A 25,978-nucleotide genomic window follows, 5' to 3' on the forward strand; every position below is an offset into this window, starting at 1 on the left:
CTTGAGGCCGAAGTTGCTGACATGTCCCTTTATCATCACAATTGACTATAGGAATAGAAAGAAAGCACTCAGGTGCATTTACTATCTGGATATCATGCGTTCTTATCGCTGCCCCCATCTTGTAAAAGCACTTCCACTGCCTCCTGATAATCAGGGTCCAGGATCCTGGGAGAGTCCCTGCCAAACTGGTAACTCCTCTCCTTTTCTGCCAGTCCCTGGACACAAGGGACTTTCCTGGTGGCTCAGATGGTAAAAGCATCTGTCTACAATGCGGGAGAACTGGGTTCGATCCCTGGGTCGAGAAGATCCGCTGGAGAAGGAAATGGCAATCCACTTCGGTACTATTGCCTGGAAAATCCCATGGACAGAGGAGCCTGGTAGGCTACAGTCCATGGGGTCGCAAAGAGTCAGACACGACTGAGCGACTTCACTCACTCACTCACTCACTGGACACAAGGGACCCTGAAGTGCTTAGGTGGTGGTTGTAGTCTGTATTTCCATGGGACGCTCACTGGGTTCCCCTGCAAAAGTGTGCCCCCTTTGGAAACCAGAAACTCTAACGCCATAGAGTCTTGAATTGTGGGGACAGAAAGGACAAAGTCCCCAGGAGGTCATTGGGAGAGATCATAATTTGGATAATTTCTATTTCCATTCCTTGATTCCTAAACCTGTGTGTTAATCTTGAGAAAACAATGTTATGTAAATTTTTTTGATTCCCTCTTCTGGGAGGTGGATGCCATTTCTTATGAAGTGTTACCTTTAAGCTAGCATTTTAGCTCTGTCCTCCGCAGGTTGTTTCAGTGTTCCATTAGGCAGGTAGCTTCTGGGTGGTTATGGTATGTGATATGCCCAGTGGATCCGGTAGTCACAGGCCCACTCCCATACCTCCTTTGTAGTAAAGTGGACTTCCCTCTCTGACACAATGTTATATAAGATTCTGCCCCAGAGAAAAAATATTCTTAAAGTTCATGGGTAGTTATGGTGGCTGAAGACTGGTAGGCAGGAAAAACAAACCCGTTCCAGGAATATGTGTTTATTAATATTAGAACACACCTGTGGTGTTTCCAACATAGGAGAGACGCATTGTAGCTAACTTGACACCAGAGGCCTTCTTGAGAAACAGTATTATATCAGGGATCCAGCACTGGTGTATGCCGCTGGCACACTGGGCATCTGATGGCAGCTGAAATTAAACCAGCCTTGCTAAGCTGGAATGCATGGTATCAGACCCAGGTACAGCATTCATCTCTCCTACCACGGCCACTATGTTCATGTACCCTCTGAGCCAGCCGTGAAGTAGCTGATGACAGGGACTGGTGGAATAAGCTTGTCGACTTAGCTATTTAGATCTTCCTCCATAGTTGATGCTCTCTGGTGGGCTTTAACATACAATACAAAGATTTTCACACTTTTGTTCCCACTCCCATATGTTCAACCACCTCCTTGTTCCATTCTTTCAGTCTTACTCTTTCTTGGGTGCCTGCCCATGAGTCTGGATATATTGTAACCTCAAGCCACCTCTTTCATGTGAAGTGGGTAAACAGGTGCATTACCCTAAACTCTGCCCAGTAGGAGAATTTCCCCTCACTACCGTCTTTCAAAACCACTCCAGAATGAGGCTGCAGTGCAGCTGCTCCCATTTTTAAGCACCCACATACTAAGCTGTTCTATTTGCAAACCAAGCTTGGCATTTTTGCTTTCCCGTCAGCTGGTGATAAGAGATTCCTGATACGATCATAGTGAGGTGGGGGAGAGGTGCTGATGCACATGGTGAAGGCTGTGGGAGCCTGGGATACATGGTTGTGCAGCTTGTTTTTGCTCTTTAGTCCTTCTCATGCTTGGGGCTCATCCTCATCTTCTAACACGCTGCTACAGGGCTCTGGGGTTTGACTTACAGACTCATGTGAACCTGGCTGCAACCTGGGGGCTCTATGTCAACCCAGCTCTTAATGGGCAGTTCTGGAGGCATAGCCATTTGGTGTCTCATGATCTGGCATTCCATCTGTAGCAATGCCCAATAGCATGTATAAATTGGATTTTTTTTTTTAAGCATATAATTCTTCTTGAACCAGAGTCTCAGGAGTTTGTGCTGTCAGTTTCCCACTGGGGCTAGCCATGAGCCCTGCCACCACATCTTTTCCTGCCACTGATGTCTCTGACACTATAGGTCCTTCAGGTGTGTGGCCCAAGCAGAAGGGTTGCTTGCACTGCTGCTTGGATTGGTTGCAAATTGTTTTTTGACTAAGACCTACTCAAAGCTGGCAACGTTTCTTGTCACCCGGTTTGTGGGCTGGAAAGTTATTCTCTGGTGTGGAAAATTCTTTCCCTAGAACTGAGATTGACCTATCAAGCATAGCATTTCCTTCTTTATATGGGAGTGGCAAGGTAGAATGATGCGTCTTTTACTTTGTAAGGTATGCCCTGGCACACCCCTGACTACAAGCCTAAAAATGTTTACTCATATGTCAGGGATATGATTCTTTATAGGGTTTATCTCACATGGAGTAGGTATGTCTTACTAAGTCCTCCCCTGTGCTGGCCACATCCTATTTGTTAGCCCCACTTAGTATATTATCATCAATATAATGGATCAATGTGAACTTCTTTAGTATGTCCAGATGATCCAGATCTCTTTGGTCCATGTAGAAAGCAGAGAATTAACATAGCTTTGGGAATACAGTGTAAATATGTATTATTATCCACTCTATATAAATGTAAACTATTTCTGATGCTCTTTTCTATCATAATGGGAAAGAATGCATTTGCCAAGCCAATGGTCATGTATTGTGTACCTGAAATCATGTTAATCTGCTTTGGTAAAGATATTAATCATACTTAGTACTGTGGCTGCAATTAGGGGGATAATTTGTTTAAATTTACAGTAAACTGTCATTTTCCAAGATCCATCTGGTTTCCTCTGGGAGCCCGCTTGGCAAATTAAATGGAGATAGGATAGAGTCTATCATCCTTCCTTTTTCTCATGTCCTTGAAGATGGCACTAATTTTTGCTGTCTCCCTACACTAGGGTTGTGATACTGGTTTGGGACCTTGGATGGGATAGGGGGATGGTGGAGTATTTTCAGAGGCTTCTACTTGGACTTCCTCACTACAAGAAACCTTAAACCCAAAAGCCAAGAACCCAAAGTTGGAACTCTATTGAGTACTACATAGGTCAATCCCAAATACACATTTGGGGATCATGAAAATGACTGATGAGGGGATCAACAGATCCTGTAGATTTGCTTGTAAGCAGGACGCTGGTCAACACTCCATAAGCCTTCATTCTTAGAGAGACCGTGATTTCTGAATATCTAATCAGTTTAGTCCTTTGTTTCCCACAGTCTTCATAATGATTGGGATACCTAACTGTAAGTGAGTACTCAGTTAATGGGTTTTATACCTAAAAAGTAACTCAGGTCGAGGAGCTGAGCATGCAGTCATAACATGTAATTGTCCTCCATCTAGCAGTCATCCTTTGATTTCTTTGGACAGTGCAAGCTGAGTTGTACCCTTCTTGGACACCCATCTATTTTGTCCCTAGGGATACTGTGTTCTCTTAACCATTTCCATTTTTCTTACAAGTTATCCCCCATTAGCTACCCTGTGACTCTCAAATTTATCAAGAAAATTACATCCATCTTGCTTCTGCCAGTTAAGTGCCACTGCATGTGTGCATGCTAAGTTGCTTCAGTTGTGTCCAACTCTTTGCCGTCCTGTGGACTAACTCATCAGGCTTCTCTTCCATGAGATTCTCCAGGCAAGAATACTGGAGTGGGTTGCTGTGCCCTCTTCCAGGGCATCTTACTGACCCAGGGATTGAACCAATGTCTCTTATGTCTCCTGCATTGACAGGCAGGTTCTTTACCAGCAGCACCACCTGAGAAATACCACCATTTATTCTCTATTGTTTTGGAGTCCTAACATCCCCATTATTATCATTGAGCCTAATTCTGTAGTGGCCTCTCCTATGGTTAACCCTGTCTTATAAACTTCTGAGTGACGCTGGTGCTCCTTTTACCAGCACATTACCTATGGCCTTAGCAATGATGAGTGTGATAGTCCTTCCCATGGTACATACCATCTGGTGTCTCTTCCAACTTTGCAGAGATATCCACTTCAGCATGCCCATTTCCCTGAACCATTTAACCCCTTTCTCCACTGTCTACCACAGTGTTAGCTGCTCAGTCATGTCCAACTCCTTGTGACTCCATGAACTGTAGCCTGCCAGGCTCCTCTGTCCATGGGATTTCAGCTTTGTTTAGCATGAGCCATCATTTTTTCCCATGCTCCTAATACCAGAGCACCTGACCTGCCTCTTGAGAAACCTATGCAGGTCAGGAAGCAACAGTTAAAACTGGACATGGAACAACAGACTGGTTCCAAATAGGAAAAGGAGTACCTCAAGGCTGTATATTGTCACTCTGCTTATTTAACTTCTATGCAGAGTACATCATGAGAAACGCTGGGCTGGAAGAAGCACAAGCTGGAATCAAGATTGCCAGGAGAAATATCAATAACCTCAGATGACACCACTCTTATAGCAGAAAGTGAAGAGGAACTAAAAAGCCTCTTGATGAAAGTGAAAGAGGAGAGTGAAAAAGTTGGCTTAAAGCTCAACATTCAGAAAACTAAGATCATGGCATCTGGTCCCATCACTTCATGGCAAATAGATGGGGAAACAGTGGATACAGTGTCAGACTTTAGTTTTGGGGGCTCCAAAATCACTGCAAATGGTGATTGCAGCCATGAAATTAAAAGACGCTTACTTCTTGGAAGAAAAGTTATGACCAACCTAGATAGCATATTGAAAAGCAGAGACATTACTTTGCCAACAAAGGTCCGTCTAGTCAAGGCTATGGTTTTTCCAGTGGTCATATATGGCTGTGAGAGTTGGACTGTGAAGAAAGCTGAGCACCTAAGAACTGATGCTTTTGAACTGTGGTGTTGGAGAAGACTCTTGCGAGTCCCTTGGACTGCAAGGAGATCCAACCAGTCCATTCTGAAGGAGATCAACCCCGGGATTTCTTTGGAAGGAATGATACTGAAGCTGAAACGCCAGTACTTTGCCACCTCATGCAAAGAGTTGACTCATTGGAAAAGACTCTGATGCTGGGAGGGATTGAGGGCAGGAGGAGAAGGGGACGACAGAGGATGAGATGGGTGGATGGCACCACCGACTCGATGGACGTGAGTCTACGTGAACTCTGGGAGTTGGTGATGGACAGGGAGGCCTGGCGTGCTGCGATTCATGGGGTTGCAAAGAGTCGGACACGACTGAGCGACTGAACTGAACTGAAGATCCATTTTAGTGATGAGTTCACACCGTCTCCTCAGATCCTTGACAGGGTGCTAAACTTTATATTCCGAGAGAGTGTCCACAAATTGATAAACTCTTCTCTATCCAATATATTGTTCCAGACTGCTTAATCGAACGCCCTTGGGACCCAGTTCCAGCTCCTACAAATACATTCTAGGTGGGTCTTGCAACTCCTTTGGGTAGAGTCCCTTTCCTTCCTTATCAGGTCTAGCATGTCCCCAGCTGTGTAATTTTGGAGCTTGACCTAGTTATAGGCCTAGGGGCCAGGAAGGGAAAGCAGGGCAGATCACAAGGAAGGTATGTGTTGCCTTGCCGGAAAATTCTCTGCATAGATTTTGAACAAGTAAAGAGTGCTAGTTCTTAATGGAGAGGGATGATCCCGAGGATTGAGAGAGTCTGGGGCTCAAAATCTTAAATAACATTTACCCACACATCCCCAGCTCCAGGTAAGTTTCTGTTTTTCCTAACCATGGTTCTGACCTTGGCATAACAGAGTTCCTTTGATTTAGCATTTAAACATTTCCCATAATTGTTTTCAGTTTAAAACAAAACCCCCAAAACCTCTATGTCTATGTGTACAAGTGGACACACAGGCAAGTAATGCCCATGGAGTTTGCAAGCCTTTAAAGAAATTTTGAAAACACATATCAGACTTTCAACAGTGGTTAAATATATGGAAGGGAGTAAAGTGGGAAGATGTGGATAGAGGAACTTGAACTATTTACTTTTGATGTATTGGGTTGGCCAAAAAGTTTGCCAATCCGCCTTCAGGGGAGAGAACTGAAAGAAGGAAGAAGACTTCCACAATACTCTTGATTTCACCCTGAGGTTTGATCTCACTTGACCCCGTCTCAAGGGGAGCTAAGGGATGGGTGAAGGCCACTGTGCAGTGGACCAGTCGCCTGCTTCTGCAAAAGAGGGAGAAAGGCTTATTATCTGCGAGCAGCCACATCTTTCATTCCCTTTCACAAGGGGCCTAAGGGTTTTCAGATGGCAACTCAGATCCAAGGGTCCCAAAATTGCATGAGAAGACGATCAACCTGGGTGCCTGTTACCAAAGGGTGATTCAGCAGGGGGTGGTCTGTGAGAGGCCACAGGAGTAGTTGAGTCTGTACATTAACAACTCTTCTCAGCTTTTTGGCAAGTTAACCGGATAGAAAAGGGCCCCCAAAACCTATATAAATTGAATGAAGTTTGCTTCTTACAGCTTTGGTTAGACAGATTTTCAATACATTTGACAAATGTATGTAAGGTGGGGTATTCGTTTCCTGCAGCTGCTGTAACAAATTACCACAGAATTGGTGGCTTCAAACAACAGAAATTTATCCTCTCACAGTTCTGCAGGCCAAACATGGCAAGTCAGGTTCACTCAGCAGAAATCAAGACATTGTCCGGGCCACGCTCCCTCTGGAGGCTCTCGGGGGAATCCGTTCCTTGGCTCTTCTGGTTTCGGGTGGCTGTCAATGTTTCTTGGCTTGAGGCTGCGTCATACTGATCCTCCTGTCTTTGCGTTGCCTTCTCCTCTGTGTGTGGGTATAATCTCTCTCTGAGACATGTGTGGCATTTGGGGGCCACCCAGATGATAATAATTAGGGCTTACCCAGGATAATCTCCTCATCTCAAGATCCTTCACTTAATCACATCTGCAAAACCCCTGTTTCTTTATAGGTTAACATTTACAGGTCCCAAAGATTAGGACCTAACATCTGTGGAACTGCTATAGACAATTTAAAAAACATAATGAATATGAAATCAACTTTGGGGGCGCTGGCTTTGTGAAGAGCAGTCTGCTTCTAGAGCCCCAAATTGAGAAGCAGTGTGCAGTCAGAAGGGATTAGCACATCACAGATAGAGAAAATAATCAGTGGTTTCAAACATGAGTTCTGGAGACACCCCTCCCTAATCCTGACCTATTGAATCAGAATCTCTCCATCTGATTCTCACCCTCACTAAAGGCAGAAGAGTAGTTTACTGGTGTATGGGCTCCAGTTCACAGTCAAGCTGTTTCTCACACAGGCAACTCCATGTAGCTGACTTCTGGATAATTAGGAGAGATTAATTTGTTTACCATGTAGGATCCAAATAACTCAAGTTGAAGTAAAAAATGTATTATAGCTAACATTTACTGAACATTTATTATATTCCTAGTGCTGAGCAAATTCCCTCACATGTATTTTATTTAATTCTCTAAACTGATACGTGAGCTGGATTGATTTTGCTTAGGCTCTTGGTTTGTATCCTACTTAAACGAAGAGAAAAGATTTATTGGAAGGCCTCTGGACTGGCTCATGGACCAGAAGGACTGCACATGTAGAGCTAGGAAAGAGAAGGAACGGCAGCTCTGGGGAATTCAGCTCAATTTCAGCCCTTGATGCTTCCCTCAGTCTACGGCGCTGTCTTCAGATGACTTTCTAAACCACCTTCCACTTCTGTGGGTTTTCACTTGCAATTTAAATTCCAAGTCACGTTAATCTTATCTTGCTGGGATAAAGGTGCTATCATTGGCCCCTGTTTGGAACAAAGCCCACCTTGGGCCAAAAGATCAGGTTCAGCTATGAAGAAGGAGTGAAGGGGAGGAATGGAGCAGATCCGAGTGATAATTGCTTCATAAACAGTGTTACCTTTATTTTAGGATGGGGAAGAAAACCATGTCTCAGAGGCTAAACTTTGTAGCAAGTTATAAAGCTGTCATCTGAACCCAGTTCTGCCCAATTTAGAGTTTGATTTCTTAATCACTGTTCTCATCCCCAGATCTGCTACAGCCCAGAAACCAAAACAGATTCTGAAGTAGGTTCCAAGTGATGTGACCTGGAAGAGTGGTATTTTAGTGAATGTTGAGACCCAGAAAAGTATTTGTACAGTGAGATCTTTTCTCTGTTCATTCATTTGGTGAGTATTGTGTGAGCACATATTGATTGTTAAGCATTGGAGATGCAGTGTTGAACAAGGTGGGCACATTTTATAGCTTAAGTCTGGCTGCAAAAAGCAAAAACTCAAACAAGATGAATCCAAACAGTACTTATTGACTCAAGGGAATGGGCAATCTAAGAGAAACAGGCTACTGCCAAGCTAGATGCAAAGCCACTGGGGCTTCTTTCTCCCTCTCCATCTTTGGGTTCTGTTCCCCTCTGTGTTAGCTTTGTTCCCCCATAGGCTCCCTCCATGTGAGAGCAAAGATAGCAACCAGCATCACCAGACCTGCGTCATCCCAATAGGCAGCAACAGCAAGGAAATAAACCTCTTTTCTCCCAGCATTATGGCCACTTTGAAAAAAAATTCTGACTGGTCCTTCGTGGATCATTTGCTGAACAACTTAGATTCCAGTCACAGTGACCAGGGACGTGGTGCACACATTCTGACCTGCCCTTCTGACTCCTGTGTTTACCCCTACAGTGCAATATGTGAGGCAACATGATTGACAGAACCACCAGGATCACACAGAGTGGGCTAAAAGCGCTCCCCTCAAATAAAAGAGAAGTGCTATTGTAGAAAAAGGGGGTCGGGTGATGGGCAGAGAAAGAACATCGTGTTCTGTACAAATGACGGTTTGCTGCTCTCGTGACCTTGAGAGTCTATCCTCTCAAAGCTTTTTCTTTATTTTTGTTGTTGTTTAGTTGCTAAGTCATATCCAACTCCTTTGTGACCCAATGGACTGTAGCCCACCAGGCTCCTCTGACCATGGGATTTCCCAGGCAAGAATACTGGAGTGGATTGCCATTTCCTTCTCCGGGGGAAGGGGAGGGGGGTCACCTTCCCGATCCAGGGATTGAACCAGCCTCTCTTTCATTGGCAGGCAGATTCTTTACCACTGAGCCATCAGGGAAGCCCTTTTTTTTTCTGTCTATGCCTGTCGTAATTGAAGGCACTGGAAGTACAAGCTGATCTTCCCTGTGGAGGAGAAAGTACGGAAGCATATGAAACCCTTCCTACAGATCAGCTAGTTAGAAAGGCTGAAAAGTGAATATATTCCAATACATTCAAATGAAATCTACCAACCAGTGGCAGCCTGAGAAATTGTTTGAAATGTACATCCTTCATCCCCCCTTCACGAAGTCAATCAGAATATTTCTATGATTCTTCAGGTCAGTCGCTCAGTCATGTCCGACTCTTTGCAACCCCATGAATCACAGCACGCCAGGCCTCCCTGTCCATCACCATCTCCCAGAGTTCACTCAGACTCACGTCCATCGAGTCGGTGATGCCATCCAGCCATCTCATCCTCTGTCGTCCCCTTCTCCTCCTGCCTCCAATCCCTCCCAGCATCAGAGTCTTTTCCAATGAGTCAACTCTTCGCATGAGGTGGCTAACATCTGGTCTATACCAGAGTCCATGAAATGAAAGGAAGTCCAGAAACAACAATGAGGAAAAATAAGATCATGGGGGAGAGAAGTAAATCAAACCTAGGATGAGGCATAAATAATTAAGTATGAAATAAAGGAGAGAAAGAAAAGCAAAGACATCCACAGTAGCAGAAGCAGTATTTGGATGGACAAGGCAAGTTCTCAGGAGAACTTTCCTTTCAATCCTATGGGCAGCTTTATCCTCATGTATCTGAGGGTTTTCTGTAGAAGCGATGACTCTGCAGCACAAGCATAGAAGGAACATGGGCTTAGGAGATAGAAAGACCTGGGTGTGAATTCTCATTTTGCCTCTGATCAGCCTTATTAATTAGGGTAGATTATCCATCCTCTCTGATAGCAGTCTTTTGATCTGGAAATTAGGCACAATATCTTTCTCACAGTATCCTCCTGAGGCTTGAGAGATAGAATGTATGTAAAATGCCTAGCAAAATGGTTGTTTATTGGATTAGCTGCCTCCTATTTCCCTAGGGCTTCCCTGATGTGTTGGGGGGCTCAGCGGTAAAGAATCCACTTGCTCATGCAGGAGATGACGCTTCGATCCCTGGGTCAGGGAAGATCCACTGGAGAAGGAAATGGCAACTCACTCCAGCATTCTTGCCTGGGAAATCCCATGGACAGAGGAGCCTGGCAGGCTACAAGTACATGTGGTTTCAAAAGAGTCAGACATGACTTCACAACTAAACAAGAACTACAAAAAATTCCCTTAAGCCTTTCTGAAGAGCTAAGACTAAGAAGGGCTTTGGAAAGAGACAGATTGGGGCCTAATGAAAAAGAGTTTTCTAATAATTTGAATCCCACTACAGCCCAATGAGCTGTGATCTCCTTGCTATAGACTGAATGTTTACATCCCCCAAAGATTCATGTACTGAAACCTCAACCCCCAAAGACAACCCCACCTGTTTTTGCAAATATGGCCTTTATGGAGGTAATTGAGGTGATATGGGCTTATAAGGGTAGAACCCTCATCTCATAGTATGAGTGTCCTTATAAGAACAGATACCAGAGAGCTTGTTCCTGCTCCACCCTGTGAGGACACAGCAAAGAGAGCTCTCACCAGGAGCTGGTCCCTGCTGAAACCTTGATCTTGGACTTTCCAGCTTGCACAGCTATGAGAAAATAAATTGCTGTTGTTTAAGCCACTCAGCCTATGGTATTTTATTATTTCAGCTGAAGCAAACTAAAATGCTCTCCTCACTAGAGTCATTAAAACAAGCTGACAATCACCTGTTGGAGATACAGAGGAACTTTCAGCAGGAGAGTGCATGAGAGCAAACTACCCCTGAAAGCCTTTCCCAGGACTTCTCAATCGTGGCTGCATGTTAGAATCTCCTGGGAAAGTTTCAGAAAAAAATATTGATGCCCAAGCTCTCTCTCCCAGACCGATTAAATCAGAATCTCTGGGTGTGTGCTTTTAAAAAACTGTTCAGCCAAGGCAAGGTTGAGAATCACTCCCTTAAGAGATCTGAGACCATTTCCAGCTCTGAGTTATTATTAATTTATGGAGATTTACATCTGGTGATACAAGAAAGGAATGCGTCATAAACTTCATTTTACAGATACGGAAGAGGGAAAAGATAGAATTGTGAAGTAAGCTCCCAACATCAGATGTGAGCTGATAGTGACATTATAATATCACATCTTTCTGTCTGTGACCTTTGGAACCCTCTAATAAGATGCAAACCACTTTTAGCTGTGCAGTAGATGTCTACCGTTTTTGCTAGGCCAGCATTGCTACCCTTGTTTTGAAAGCTGCTTGTCTTTCAGGGGACTACAACTTCTCAATTCTGTGGAGTCTTACTAGGGCTGTCAATCACAGGGCCCACCCCACATGACCCAAACTAAGCCAGTCAGACTCTTCAGGGAGAATGACAGTGGGAATATAGGTTGGTGGATTGGATTGTTCCCATTTGTTGTGGTGGTTTAGTCACTAAGTCTTGTCTAACAATTTTGTGACCCCATGGACTGTAGCCCACCAGGGGCCACTGTCCATGGGATTTTACAGGCAAGATTACTGGAGCTCGTTGCCATTTCCTTCTCCAGGGGATCTTCCAAACCCAGGGATTGAACTCGTGTCTCCTGAGTGACTCCAGTTTGTCAGGAAAGATTCTTTACCACTGAGCCACCTGGGAAGCCCCTGGCACGACCTAAAGAAACAGTATGTACTTCTTACTAAGATTATGTTGCTTCCTGCTTTTCTTTCTTCCCAAGCCCTGGCTCTGAGCATTTCCTTTAATTCTATGAACTATAGTATTTGCTTCCAGCAAATTCTATTTTCCACTTGGTGAGTCAAACCTTCTTTCAGTTGCTTGCATAACTGGCTCAAAATTGGTACCTGGAAGTGGACACGGCAAGAACAGACTTTTAGCTGTGGAAATAGCAGAAGTAGGTAGGTGCAAGGCAGTAAGAGTTCCCCGATTTAGTTGAGAAAGTTGAAGCCTGTTCTTTTTCTTGAAACTCCCAATTTTCATAAGCACCAAAAAATTTTCCCTTTTACTCAATCTAGTCCTGATTAATGTAAACTACTTATTCAAGATGCAAAGACTTATACTAGTAAGGTGTTCTTATTTGTGGCTATTTTGGGGATTGGCAGGTTAGGGCTACCACTGGGTATGCCTGGTAGCACTTTTTCAAAACTCATTAGAATAGCCTGCAGAGAAGGCAATGGCATCCCACTCCAGTACTCTTGCCTGGAAAATCCCATGGACGGAGGAGCCTAGTAGTCTGCAGTCCATGGGGTCGCGAAGAGTTGGACACGACTGAGCAACTTCACTTTCACTTTTCACTTTCATTCACTGAAGAAGGAAATGACAACCTACTCCAGTGTTCTTGCCTGGAGAATCCCAGGGATGGGGGAGCCCAGTGGGCTGCCGTCTATGGGGTCGCACAGAGTCAGACACGACTGAATCGACTTAGCAGCAGCAGCAGCAGCAGCAGCAGAATAGCCTGTGTGCACATGAGGGCCTGGCCCAAACCAAGCCTTTTGCTTTTACAGCCCTTACACCAAAAAGTGAGAACAGAAATGTAGGTACAGAAAGAAATACCCTACCAAACTCACCGTCTTTCTAAAATTACTAGAAAGAACCTATGGAAAACAAAAAAGGCAGAGCAAAGCAGATGAGCATCATAGTGATAAGGACGGCCACCGTTTGTTAAATTCTTACTATGTGCTATACACTGTGTTATTTAATCCTAGAAGACTGATACTATTTTATTTTGTTTCATTTTGTTTCTAAGGTTGAGCTGCAGATGCCCAGAACTGAATTGATTCAATCAGTCATTCTTCCGTTACTGGCATGATATAATCATCCGTCTAGACATGACCCCTCTTTTTTTCTTATCTCTTTTGTCCCTCATCCCTGAGTGTATCTGATGTGTGTCCTTCCAATCTATTTTCCATAGACTTACAGATTCACAAAAATATGTAGCGTAGTATCTGCTTTTAAAATGTATATAAATGGAGCATACTGCACATCTCACTCTGCAATTTGCTTTTTTTACACAGCATTAAGTTTCTGAGCTCCATCCCTTTTGATGTATACGCACATAGAGCTAGTCCATCTGTTTAAACTGCTCCACTGTATACTATCATGATGATATACTATACTTCATGTATAAATTTTTCCTGATGGATATCTGCATGGGTGTCTAGTTGCTCGGTCGTGTCGGACTCTGCAACCTCATGGACTGTGGTATGCCAGGCTCCTCTGTCCAGGGGATTTTTCAGGCAAGAATGCTTGAATGGATTGTTATCTCCTCCTTCAGGGGATCTTCCGGACCCGGGATTGAACTTGCATCTCCAGTGTCTCCTGCTTGGCAGGCAGATTCTTTACCACTGAGCCACCTAGGAAGCCCTGATGGATATCTAGGCTGTTGCTAATTCCTATTATACAAAGTGCTTCACTGAATAATCTTACAGACACCTCTCAATGCATTGTGCAAGAATCTCCATAGGATTTACCTAGAAGTGAAATTGCTGTACCTTAAGTTTCATGTATTTTCAGTTTTATTATACTAAACCCTGCTAAATTATTATACTTTATAAAGTAGTTTTACTAATTTACGCTTCCACCAAGAGTATATGATAGTTCTTTGAATAGATACTAATATTATCTCCATTTTGCAGATGAAGAAATATACAGAATGTCCAGAGTTAAGCACTGTATCTACCTGAAATATGTCTATCTAGTTCCAGAACTACCCTCTACAATATACCTTAAATAGCAGTTGAAAATGCAAGTGGCAGAACCCAATAACAATGGCTTAAGCAATTTGGGGCATTTATCATGTCACTTAACAAAGAAATTAGAGGGAGCTGGTTCCAGAGCAGCTGTATCATCAGCAACCTGAACACCCTTCAATTTCACCATCCTTAGCTGCTGAACTTTCACCCTTATGCTATCTCCTCTCAGCCCTAGGATAGCTGACATTGCTCTGACATCACAACTGAGTTTAGAGCAGGAAAAGGGAGGTAGCGATGGCACTATGAAGCTCTTTTCTTCTTCTTACCCTTTTTCTGGGAAAGAAAAACGCCTTCCTTGAATCCCCATTCACCCCAATCTACTTCCTTTTTTGTCTCATTGATCAGAGCCCAAATCTTCAGGCAAAACAGAATGAGATTATTGTGTCTAATTTAAATCAACCATGAATCAGCCACTGCGGCTTACAGGAAGGGTTTACTTTCGTGGATTTCAAACCATCTTCATGTCTGAAACTTGTTCTGTCAGCAAGAAGGAGAGGCAATGACTGTTAGATAGCAATTTGGTTTTTCTTCCATTCTTTCAGCCTTCTCTTCACAGATTTTTTTTTTTTTTTTTTGCCAGCTTCTTCTGACCACTCACATGTTAAATACTTGCTTTGTCTTGAAACTTTTCTCTTCCCAACAAGACCAACAGGTGGCCAGCAGGCCAAATATGAGTTTGTGAACGTCTCCCTATGCTGACAGTATCCATTTTCGTAGCTTCAATTCCTACTTACATATTGATAACTCCTAAATTTGTATCTCCAGCTTCCACCTCATTCCAGAGTTTCATATCCATATGTACTCTAGCCTAATTAGATATTCCTCAGACATATCAAACTCAGTATATCCAAAACTGAGCTTTTCATCTCCCACCCAAAGTTGCTCTTTCTTCTGGTGCATCACGTCTAAGTGAATGTCAACCTCTTGCACCAAGTTGTTCAAGTCAGAGCCCTTCTAGACTTCCACAAGGAAAGCTCTCAAATTTGTCTGCTTTTCTTTATTTCCATTGCAGACACCTTGATCTAAAACTCTGTCACTTAAGTATTGTATGGACCAGAAGCATGGGCAACTGTGTTGTAAATGCAGATCTCAGACCCTACCCTAAGCAACCTGAATCAGAATCTACTATTTGTCAAAATTCAGAGAATTCATTAAAATTTGAGAACTTATCATCTTGGCTTTTGACAAAGCTTAATATCTAGAGATGATGAAATTCCAGTTGCTGCTGCTGCTGCTGCTAAGTCACTTTAGTCGTGTCCGACTCTGTGTGACCCCAGAGACGGCAGCCCACCAGGCTCCCTCGTCCCTGGGATTCTCCAGGCAAGAACACTGGAGTGGGTTGCCATTTCCTTTTCCAATGCATGAAAGTGAAAAGTGAAAGTGAAGTCGCTCAGTTGTGTCCAACTCTTTGCACCCCCATGGACTGTGGTGTACCAGGCTCCTCTGTCCAGGCAAGAGTACTGGAGTGGGATGCAATCGCCTTCTCTGGAAATTCCAGTTGAGCTATTTCGATCCTAAAAGATGATGCTGTGATAATGCTGCACTCAATATGCCAGCAAATTTGGAAAACTCAGCAGTGGCCACAGGACTGGAAAAGGTTAGTTTTCATTCCAATCCCAAAGAAAGGGAATGTCAAAGAATGCTCAAACTACTGCACAATTGCACTCATCTCACACAAAAGTAAAGTAATGCTCAAAATTCTCCAAACTAGGCTTCAACAATACATGAACCATGAACTTCCAGATGTTCAAGCTGGATTTAGAAAAGGCAGAGGAACCAGAGATCAAATTGCCAACATCTGTTGGATCATTGAAAAAGCAAGAGAAGAGCAGAAAAAACATCTTCTTCTGCTTTATTGACTACGCCAAAGCCTTTGACTATGTAAATCACAACAAACTGTGGAAAATTCTTCAAGCGATGGGAATACCAGACCACTTTACCTGTCTCCTGAGAAATCTGTATGCAGGTCAAGAAGCAACAGTTAGAACTGGACATGGAACAACAGACCAGTTCCAAATCAAGAAAGGAATGTGTCAAGGCTGTATATTGTCACCCTGCTTATTTAACTTCTATGCAGAGTACATCATGAGAAACCCTGGGCTGGAAGAAGCACAAGCTGGAATCAAGATTGCTGGGAGAAATATCAATAACCTCAGATATGCAGATGACAGCACCCTTATGGCAGAAAGTGAAGAGGAACTAAAAAGCCTCTTGATGAAAGTGAAAGAGGAGAGTGAAAAAGTTGGCTTAAAGCTCTACATTGAGAAAATGAAGATCATGGCATCTGGTCCCATCACTTCATGGCAAATAGATGGGGAAACAGTGGAAACAATGACAGCCTTTATACATGAGTATGAGTAACCTCTGGGTGTTGGCAATGGACAGGGAAACCTGGGGTGCTGCAGTCTGTGGGGTTGCAAACAGTCAGACCCTACTGACTGAACTGAACTGAACTGAATATCTAGTCTTCCTATATCAATCTCTTGGCCCCTAAAACTCTTTCTCTGTACTGCAAACCACATAAGTCATGTTCCCTCATTAAATTCTTAACTAGCTTCCCATTGCTTTGCAGATAAAAGGCAAAAGCCTACAGAATTCAAAGCCCTACCATAGTCCCCCTCCTGCCTAGTTCCCAGCCCCAATCTGGCTTGCCCACTGGGCTCCAACCACATTAGTATTCTTCTAATTCCTGTGCCAGGCAATGAAGTCCCTGGGAGTTTTTGCCTGCTGCTCCCCTGTAACAGCATGATTTCAGCTTTTCTGTGTGCCTGCTAGGGCTTCCTCTGTGGCTCAGCTAGTAAAGAATCTGCCTGCAATGCAGGAGACTAAGTGACTTAGTGCCTGCTAGTCAGCTGTGTCCGTCTGCAACCCTATAGGCCATTGGCTGCAAGGCTTCTCTGTCCATGGATTCTCCAAGCGAGAACATTGGCGTGGGTTGCCATGCCCCACACCAGGGCATCTTTCCAATCCAGGGCTCAAACTTGCCTCTCTTACATCTCCTGCATTGGCGGGCAGGTTCTTTACCATTAGAACCACATGGGAAATCCACCTCCCTAGTGCATAGAGAACTCCTTCACTTCCTCAAAGAATTCCCCTCTCTTACAACCCATGTGATGTCAGCCACCCTCATGCTAAGCTCTCTTTGCACACTGTGCTCCTTCAAACCTTTATCATATTCCTGTGGCCCAGATGGTAAAGAATCTACCTGCAATGCAGGAGACCAGGGTTCAATCCTGAGTCAGGAAGATCCCCAGGAGAAGGGAATGGCAACCCACTCCAGTATTCTTGCCTGGAGAATTCGATGGATAGAGGAGCCTGGTGGGCTACAGTCCACGGGGTCGCAAAGAGTCAGACATGACTAGTTGTATTTAACAACGGAGTCTGTGTGTTTGGTTATTTAACAGCAGTCTGTCCCCATTGGATTGAAGTGTTCAGGCACTGCTTCAGCTTTTGCATTGTTACGTCCTTCCAGCACCTCTCACAGTGTTTGACACATTGTACACATCAATGAGAGCTGCTGACTTGATGAATATGAATGAATAATCATCCCCAGGGTGCTGTCCTGGCTCAGGGTGCCCCTTCTTTCTTAGTTCAATGGGAATCAAGAATCTGAAAAAGACTGAGGTCCAAGGAAGTATAATTTGGCCACCAGCAAGCAAATCAGGATGAAAATGTCCAATTCTGACAGATGTACCCCATGCACGTGCTGAAAGGAAAACAGAAACAGCCCGCCTCAGAGTGATGGTAAACATTTTGTTCCCTAGCCAGTGCCCTCCTCTTCAATACACTCCCAAGCTGACCTTTAGAAGGACTTTTGTCTAGTGGGAGGTCTCTTTTAACCTCCAGTGAATAAGGGTGTGAAGTGGTGTTTGCTTTTTTCCCTTTGTTCTCTGGCTGAGAAAAGTCTGGAGGCGGTTGAGTGAGGCTTAGTAATACAATTGCCTTCCCTTTCAAATGCTAAAAAGGGTTTTTGCTCTTGGTTTGGTATAATCTGAGTCTTGTAGAAGTCTGGAAGGGATCCACTCCCCTTTCTTTTGGCATCTTATTTCCTGTAGGCTAGGGCCGACTTCACAATTAATAGAAAAACCAAAGCTGTAAAATATAGTCAACCTTGCCCTCCAAGCATCTCTGTGTGGTGAGCCAGCACAGGAGAGTTAATCACTACACTGACAGAGAAGGCCTCCAGGAGAAATGCAGGATGTCTGTAGTCCCGCTGTCCTGGATGTGGCTGGAGTTCCTGGCATCGAGGCATTCTCTTCTCTCCAGAGAGATCTGGAGTCAGAGGTTGACTTACTCAAGTCAGCTGTTATCACAGACTTTTGATTCCCATACAGGTGTGGATCCCGGGCTTGGGGGAGCCCAATGTTTGTACAATTTGGAGGGCTCTCTTTAAGAAACAGATCACAAACAATGAATACAGTCAGATTTGAGGCTTTGAAAAGAACAACTGAGGGTCATCATTGGCTTCATGATCCTGTTACCCAAAAACAGAATTTGCCTCTTGCTGGGTATCCAGCCAAAGATCAGGAGAAGGAAGGATTTATTACTTGCAGCAAGTAAGGTGATCACTAGGGCCCTTTCCCAGAGCAGCAAAATTGCAGTCTCCCTGTATTGCAAAATTGGAGAAGTTTTAGGCTAAAGGTACATGCATATCCATGAAGGGGGCTTGGGCAGTGTATGCATACTGGTAAAGGGGCTTGAGCAGAGGAGAATTCAGCATAGAATTGGGGAAAAGATTGACAGAGTGTAGGCTTTAATTGACTGAAGTCTCAAGGGTCAGAAAATGTCACCATCATCATATCGTTAGGTTCTGACCAGTCTGTGGTCTCAGCATGTAGTTACAGTCCTCCACCTGGGTGGGAGCCTTAGTTCCTGCAGAACTCAAAACTATGTATCAGATTGTGATATATATCCCTTGAGGAGGAATTGGGACTCTTTTTGTTGTTGTTGTTCAGCTGCTCAGGCTTGTCCAACTCTTTGCAACCCCATGGACTGCAGCACGCCAGGCTTTCCTGTCCTTCACTATCTCCCGAAGCTTGTTCAAACTCATGTCCATTGAGTCAGTGACGCCATTCAACCATCTTGTCTTCTGTTGTCCCCTTTCCCTCCTTCTTCAGCCTTTCCCAGCATCAGAGTCTTTTTCAATGAGTTGGCTTTTTGCATCAGGTGGCCAAAGTATTGAAGCTTCAGCTTCAGCATCAGTCCTTCCAATGAATATTCAGGGTTGATTTCTTTTAGGATTGACTGGTTGGATCTCCTTACAGTCCAAGGGACTCTCAAGAGTCCAACACCACAGTTTGAAAGCATCATTTCTTCAGCACTCAGCCTACTTCAAGGTCAACTCTCACATCTGTACATGACTACTGAAAAAAATCATAGTTTTGACTAGATGGACATTTGTTGTCAACGTGATATCTCTGCTTTTTTCAATGAGTTGGCTTTTTGCATCAGGTGGCCAAAGTATTGAAGCTTCAGCTTCAGCATCAGTCCTTCCAATGAATATTCAGGGTTGATTTCTTTTAGGATTGACTGGTTGGATCTCCTTACAGTCCAAGGGACTCTCAAGAGTCCAACACCACAGTTTGAAAGCATCATTTCTTCAGCACTCAGCCTACTTCAAGGTCAACTCTCACATCTGTACATGACTACTGAAAAAAATCATAGTTTTGACTAGATGGACATTTGTTGTCAACGTGATATCTCTGCTTTTTAATATGCTATCTACATCACAGAGTGGCTTAGGCCAAAATTGGCTTCTCTAATATCAAGAAAACTGCCTGGTTCTCTTTCTCTGAGGACCCTCTACCCTGTCTGCTTACAGTATCTTTGCCTCTGCCCCAGTAGAGTGTACTAGAAAAGTGGAGGCTTGGAAGCCGTTGGACAAGTTTTTCCCTCCCTAGAGCCTTAATTGTATAATCTGTAAAATGGGCCCGTCTATCTACAAAATTGATGCATGAGAGAGATGAAAGAGAGAAAAGAAAATACCTTGTGTTTGGTAGGAGGCATTAATTAAAATGCCATTTTGAAGACCTCCTCTCTGGAATGTTGCAGATTTATTATGAGCTAGCTTCTCTTTTTTGTGTCTCTTAGCTTTATTGAAGTTTTTCTCAGGTTTCATTCTAATCCACTTGAAATATATATTATTGTTAACACTTTGAAACTTAGCAAAAGTTCCTGAACTGGTAGCTGAAGTCAGTACATTTCTTTTTTGAGATTTCAAGAATTTCTAACAACTTTAATTTGTTTTACTTTTAAAAGAGCCAGTCCAAGTTTGTTGTTGCTATTGTTTTCCTTGGGGACTTGATAAATTTGATGTGTTGTTTAATTTTTTTACTGCTGTGCAAAGGTCATCCAAAGGTCAGTCTGGTATGTGGTGTGTGGTGTGGTATGTGTGCATGGGTGTGTGTGTGTGTGTGTGTGTGTGTCTGGTGTCCTGGCTGAGAATCATATTGTTCACCATCTCTAATGTCTGCCATCCCTCACCAGCTCTGTGTTTATAATCCTGAAGGCATCTGAGTTTATCACAAATCAAAATCAGCTAGTAAACCTGCAGAGGAATGGGAAAGGATGAAGGCAAATAAAAGGATGATGAAGTGAAGTCATAGGTCACAAGTAGGTCAATAGTACTTGGGAGTCCCTGGCCTCATACCTTGTTCAACTCCCAGCCTTGCTACTACCAGTTTTTAACCTATAGCCATATTCATCTGAACTTTTAAAATCTCACTTTGCTTTTCTATAAAACTGAGATATTTATAGGACTTTTCTTAGAGGTTCACTGTGAGGGTTAAATGAGAAAATCCTCTCAGTGTGCAAAGAACAGTCACTGGAATAGGGTAAACCCTCAATAAATGGTAGTTATCATTAAGAGCATCCTGTATAGTCTGTATTGAACATGATATACATCGCCTTATGTCCACAACACTGCCCAAGATGGGCAAATTCAGTCTCGACAAGAGTTTCGCTGTTTTAACGAGTCTCCACTTACTGCTCTTTACCAAATCAAAGATCTGTGGGTTTGTAAGATGAATGCCTATTTTCAGGTATTAAATTGTGGGGAAAAATATGTTTCTCAGAAATGAAATAGAGTAGTGCTCTTTCCATTACACTACATCTTGTATCTCTCCTCTCAAATTTCTTTTCATTAGAACTCTTAAAAGATAAACTGAAATGTATTAAAAATTTTAAGAGTTCATTTGAGAAAAAATGGGTTTGGATCTGGCAACATTCAATTGAGCAGATAGAAAGGAGCTCTAAGGAGCTATACCAAAAAGACTCATTATATGCAAAAGGAGCAGCCCTTTTTGGTTAAGCAAAAGAATGAATTGGTTGTTACAAGATTATTTTCTTTAGGGCATCGTGGGGATCTATCAAACAGATTACTTAACTAGTGATGATCAGGAGATTCCTGACTGACTGGTTTAAGATTCCATTTCTGAGAGAGCAGAAACGGTAATTAAATCTCAGTATGGTGATATGGCAATGGCACCCCACTCCAGTACTCTTGCCTGGAAAATCCCGTGGACGGAGGAGCCTGGTAGGCTGCAGTCCAAGGGTCGTGAAGAGTCGGACATGACTGAGTGACTTTACTTTGACTTTTCACTTTGATGCATTGGAGAAGGAAATGGCAACCCACTCCAGTGTTCTTGCCTGGAGAATCCCAGGGACGGGGGAGCCTGGTGGGCTGCAGTCTATGGGGTCGCACAGAGTCGGACACGACGGAAGCAACTTAGCAGCAGCAGCAGCAGCAGCATGGTGATATGGGGCTTATTCTAAGTGACTCCGTTTGGGGCCTGTTGTGTTGTTTTTTTTTTTTTTTAATAACACATTGTTCAATAGTAGATGTGCCCATTTTCAGCATAATTTATTAGCTGGATTACATACAAAGATATCAGTGTTACGTATAGGGACATCAGTGTGGGGTTCTGTAGAATTTTCATTGTACCCTCCATTGTCATCACTTTCAACCTGTAATCCAAATACTTGGCAGATCAAGCTAACAAGGCCACATTTTTCCCATCTCAAGAAAACTAGTAGGCAGCTGTGTGGTGATGTTCCGAATTATCTTAATTCAAGCTGTAAGCTGATAAACTCTGTAGGACACTTTGGCTGAGGCTGAGAAGACCTGGATATGCAAAACTCACTGTGGGAAACCACATGATGTAGGAAGTAAACATGTTGTTTGGGATGGAGAACCCAAGTCCACCCGTAAATTCTTCAGCACAGTAGCTTTGAAACTTTAAACAAATGATATTGTCTATAAAATGACACCAGTAATCCCACCCTGCCTACTTCCGAACATCGGAGTGATGATCCAGGAGATAATGCATGTGAAATATAATGTGTGTGGATGTGCTATACAAATAAAATGTTTATTAATGTAATTGTTCATTGCTATGCGTGTGTGCTAAGTCACATCAGTCCCGCCCAACTCTTTGAGACTCTATGGACTGTGGCCTGCCAGGCTCCTCTGTCCATGGGCTTCTCCAGGCAAGAATACTGGAGTGGGTTGCCATGCCCTCCTCCAGGGGATCGTCCCCACCCGGGGATGAAGCCCCCATCTCTTAGGTTTCCTGCATTGGCAGGCAGGTGTTTTTTACCACTAGCGCCACCTGTTCATTGCTATAGTGTGTTATTTTTAGGGGAAATTAGATGGTGGGGGTGGGACATGTTACATATAGAAAAGGGACATGCATATATGGTTGTGTGTGTATTCTGAAAAGCCTAGAAGGGTATATGCCACACTGTTTATTGTGATGGACTTTTCCCTTTTGGGGACCATGCCTTGGAGCTTATGGGATTTTAGTTCCCCAACCAGGGATCGAACCTGGGCCCTCAGCAGTGAAAGCACAGAGTCCTAACCACTAGATAGCCAGGGACTTCCCCTAGGGTGTTGTCATATTTACTTCTATATGGATTGCTTGAGTTATTTTTACAACAAGCATGTATTTTTATAATATTTTTATTTCAAGAAATTCCTCAAAAGCAACAAAGATCCCCTGTGCTAAACAGAAGTTCTTTCAAAACCTGTGATTTGGACAAATCGAATCCATTTTAACACATCTTATTCTAGACCTCCACCTTACCCCCAATATGTTATCAGATTATGTGAAAAGCAGCCCCTACTCTCCCACTTCACTTTAAATTCTACAGCCTAATATTTGGTGGTTGTTGGTTTTATTTGGATATCCTCATGTAATATTGAAATACTAATTTTCATACCCACTGAGTATCAAGATTTGCAATTAAAAGGGATCCAATTTGAGCAGAGAACCAGCAGTTTCCATAAATCAGAAGCACAACATCTCAGAAACTAAAAGTTTCCTATGGGATTTGGTGCTTTCACTGCTGTGGCCTGGGTTCAATCCCTGGCTGGGAAACTAAGACCCCACAAGCCACGCAGTATGGTCAAAATTAAAAAAAAAAAAAGTTTCCCATAAAAGGTTAAAAACGAACAAACAAACAAAAAGCTTGCCTTTTAGGAAAAGTAAAATATATAATATTTTCTCAGTAGCCAGGCTTGTCTGGCTCTTTCGCTAGTTGAATATCTTCCTCTCGTTTTAGAAATTGGTAATATGTTTGTAGCTCTGTCTTCAACCTTCTATCTGATAGACTTTTCTCTGGAGATCTCTTCCATTCCTTGATTCTCCATGCATCTAGTACTATCTCTCTGCATATAAACCCCAAATGTTTTTCTCTAGCCCAACCACCCTTTTTATTTCTGTAAGACTTCTAAATTATCAGCTCAGTTAGGATTCATTCCTGGTATCTCAACTCTAGAACAAACTCAAAGCTCAAGTAATCTTTTTTTTTTTTTTTCCTCGCTATAATTCTCCCCAGTCAGCCAGGGTAACCAAGACTGTCATTTTATCTTGAGCTTCTCCCTTCTCTGTGTCCCCTTCCCCACAATGCTTTGCTTAGATTTTCGTAGCATTCTTTGCTTCTTCCCCTGTCTACTCCCACCTCCTGGTTCAGGCTCTTGCTTTCACAAAAAGCAGTGAGAGTGAAGAGAGACAAGCAATGGGTGGTCAGGAAGCCCTCACAATGGGGCTGGCATGTGACTCAGAACTGTGAAAGATACTATCCTTGAGTGGAAAAAGTTATTCCAAAATAATGGAACAGCATCAGTAGAGGCACCCCAGGCATAGAGATGCCTGGCATCATTAAAGAAAGGCAAGGAGGTGGAGCTTTCACCTTGGGTATGTATAGATAGATATTCTCAAGGATCAGGTTGGACAGGTATGTTCATTCCTGGAAGACTCTGAATTTCAATCTGTAAACAGGGGAAAAATACAGACCTATGTGGCAAGAAAACCTATTATAAAACTGTGTGATAGTTAAGGGAATAAATCACGCAAGCTTTGATTATGGCAATAGGAGTTGATGTACAACATATTGATCTCTCAGAAGCAATTGAGTGACTAGTTGATCATGGGAGCAGAAAGGGTGGGAGATTAAAGCACCAGAAATGACTGAGTTTAAGTAGCCTGGGTGTTTAAAAGCATGCCTAACATTGAAGAGGAATGTAAATTAAGCTTTGTGCTTGTGAATGACAGGCAAGCTCAGTTTTAGGCATGTAGAATGTGATGTGTCAGTGGGATATTCAGGTGGAGGTGTCTAAAACACCCTATTACCTCTGTGAGGATGATCACCTAGGAAATCTATTCCTAGCTCCCTGCTGGATATATGACTTTTGTTTATATGTTCCATCAGCACAAAGACAAGCTGTCTAGCATTGATTCCCTTACCACAGGCCACCTTCAGCTTCCACTGCCCCATGTTGGTTAATGATATTTTCATTTCCCAGACCCCCTTGTCTACCACCTATGGGTTGTTTTCAATTCCTTGCTCCTTTGATGCTTGTACTTATTTAGGCACCAAATCATATTGATTTTTCCTTTACAGTGTCTCTCATGTCTATATGTCTCTTTCTCTTCTAACTCTTCAGATTGCCTAACTGCCTGGTCCTTATTTTTTATAGCATAATAACCATCTTTTGATGAGACGCTTGCCTCCAGAATGTCTCCTAACAACCCATCCTGTCTACCACAATAAGATTACTCTTCCCAAAACCTTAAATTGATCTTGCCACTCCCTTTCTCACAAACTTTGATTGACTTTCTGTCATCAACAAGAAAAAGTTCAAATTCCTTAATATTATAAAATTCATAATATGTCTACTCTAGCATTTTCTCTAGCCAAACTGATCTATTTGCCATCTGGGAACCTATTTTTCTCTCTCCCAGCCTTGCGTTATTGCTTGCAATTTTATTGGAGTACATGTAGAGTGAAAGATAAATTTATAGAAATACCTTGAAATGTAAGAAGAGAGAGGCTTTGTGTTCTGGCAGAGTCTCAGATGGGGCTCCATTGAATACTCCCAGCTACTCCTGGCATGCTGGTGGGCTCCAATAACAGACCTAAAGTCTAGCAAAGGGAAAGAATAAAGAAAAGGAAATGAGAAAAGAAGGGAAGAAAGGGGAGATACAGGAAAGGTGTAGGAGTTAGCCGGGAATCACACAAATACCAGAGTACTAAATAAGAGTCTTCATAAACTTTACAGTGATTATCCTCTTGTCTCTGAGTTTCTCAAGGCCAGAAACCAGATCTGATTCTCTTTGTCTCTCAGCACCCAGCACAGACTGACACACAGAGGCGGCTTCATCAGGAATTCTTCCATGAATTGTCAGCAATTCTCGTCTTCCTCATTGAAAAGTTCTCGGTTCCTATCCCCTCAGGTTTTATTTAGCAATTGTAAGGATTTCTGCTGCTTTCCATATACCTTTTCCAAGATGTGCAGAACACTGTTGAAGAAAAAGGGGGAAAAAACGGCACTTGAAAAGAGTTTTTTAAAATATGGCATGTAATAGGAAAAATTATTTACCCCCACCTAGTCCTATTTTTTCATACATTTCCAGAATCATACTCAACTTTCTGTCTCACTTCCAGCAGCTTATGAGCAACTTTAACCGTTAACTCTTTCCAGCAACAATCATTCGTTGTTAAGTCGTGCCCTTGTTATGCGAGTATATAATGTTTTCCCTCTTAATAAACATATTACTC

This window comes from Capricornis sumatraensis, chromosome 3 (assembly GCF_032405125.1).
Source record: "Capricornis sumatraensis isolate serow.1 chromosome 3, serow.2, whole genome shotgun sequence".
NCBI lineage: Eukaryota > Metazoa > Chordata > Mammalia > Artiodactyla > Bovidae > Capricornis > Capricornis sumatraensis.